Below are 2,242 nucleotides of genomic sequence, written 5' to 3' on the forward strand. Positions count from 1 at the left end.
GATAAAAATCAAGAATGATTACAGTAAGACTAAATTAGCTCTTTTGTGAAATGCACTTATCATCTTTTTGCTGCATGAAGCACATAAACTTGTCAAAATGGTGTTACTGTAGAACACCGTGACATAAATACAATGATGTTCCATTATTTTACTACTGCATGTACGTGTGGTCAATTAAGACAATTACATAGTTAATAACAATTGGCACAATTTGTTGTACTTTAAACTTAATTAATTAAAAGGCTTAAAAAGTAAAACAAAAAGGGATTCTTTAAAGGGCTTAAATTATAGTGCAGCTTGCTTACAAAAGTAAAAAGAAAAAATATATCAAAAGGCAGGATGTACGTGGTATCGTTAAAGTAAAACTCATGTACGTGGTATCCACTGGTAGTTTTATTCTTTTGGTCAAAGGAGTTTTTATTACATGGAGAGAAAGGGCATGGTGAAAATCAAACAGATGAACTTGTTACTATTGTGTGAAAGACACAAATTGGTATATTACCGTAATCCGATTAGTTTTGGTGATTATTTGTAGTTTACTTGTGCAGTTCAAATAAACTCAGCTAAAAGACTTGATATGAGAAGCGCTGGTTGACGCTTTCAATGCAACTATATTAACTTAAAAGAGTTAGGATGACAAAACTACTTCATGAAAATATGACTTGTTTATTCTGTTTAAAATTGAGCGGGTTGATGATCCTGTATTTATTAATTTAGTTCATTTTGACTTATCCAATTCAGTCGATTTAAAAATTGCGTTGATTTGTGACTCATAGAAAACCTTGTCAATTAATTTCAAAAGACCCTCTTTTTATATGTTATATATATAGCCGTAATAAAAAAATAATAAAAAAATTAAAAGTATGTAAAAGTTGCGCGGGTGGACATTGATCCGTTATTTATCTCATCCTGACACAGCTCATCTCAACCTATATAACATTTGGACGGATTAAAGACACACTCATTTATTAATTCAATTCATTTTAATCCGCTCATTTGACACTCATAAATATGGTCTAAGAAAAAAAAATGAAAAAGGGCAGAGAGAGAACATTAGAGGTGTAGAAGTTAAACCTGGGAATGAGCTGCCACATAAGCATGGTAGGTGGGCCTGAGACCATCGTATAACGTCAGTAACTTTTGCTTCACTTCTATACTAACTTTGATATAAACCTTAGTTTAACTGAGATTCATGACCAAAGAATACTACTATACTAGAAAACTGCAAGAAAAAGGTTCTTTCTTTAATTATATGAATGAAATGGCGTTCTCTGCACAACCATAGGCGGAGAACAGGCCCTTTGCTCAGCAAAAGTGAAGGGTTGGATTACCTAATCGGCACGCACAAGCACTTGTCAATACATGACATAATACTCCCTCCGTCTCAAATTGTTTGATACTTTTCGCTTTTTTTAGAGTTAAATGAGTTGTTCTTTAACAGTAATTTTTTCATGTTTTTTAAATATTTTAAATTATTAATCATGGTGACTTATAGTACTTTTTACATAGTTTTCAAATATGTAAATTTTATTTCGACAAATTTAAAGATTCTATGTTCAAACACACGGTCAAAATTAAAAAGTTCAACTCTCGAAAAGCGAAAAGTGTCAAATAATTTGGGACGAAGAGAGTAATATGTACACTTGTCACAAAGTTAATAGACAGATTGAGGCATAGTTATAGTAAATCAAGTTATTTATACTAATAGTATAAAATAATTACACTTTCAATGCAATTAACATGTTATAACAGTTAGTACTCTATTTTTCATAATACCGTAGCAGACAAAGAATTACCCCTTGTTGTAGATCAATTTAAGTTGATATACAAAAATTAGAGGCGGATCTATATTTTGAATTTATGAATCTTAATTTGTAGAAAGAATATTTATTGAGTTTGAGATAAATTATTTATACCTATTAAGTAAATTTTCTAACACAATTCCAGAATTTTGCCTAAAGTACATAACCGCCGAACCTACGACTAAAACTCTAGCTTCTCTCATAATAAAAACAATATATTACAAGTACATAAAACTTAAGTTCTTAATCAATTAAGTACCATTATATATAAGTAATGAAAGGACTGCAACCAAATAGACGCACTATCAGAAAATCACTAATTTTTTATGACCGTTTCGATAGAATTTGGCTCATCGATAAGTAATTTTCGACGTAATAGCCATCAGAAACATCATCAACGAGCTAACTTCTCAACGAAATCCATCAATTTTTTTTTTTTT

Source organism: Lycium barbarum, chromosome 4 (genome assembly GCF_019175385.1).
Source record: "Lycium barbarum isolate Lr01 chromosome 4, ASM1917538v2, whole genome shotgun sequence".
Classification (NCBI taxonomy): domain Eukaryota; kingdom Viridiplantae; phylum Streptophyta; class Magnoliopsida; order Solanales; family Solanaceae; genus Lycium; species Lycium barbarum.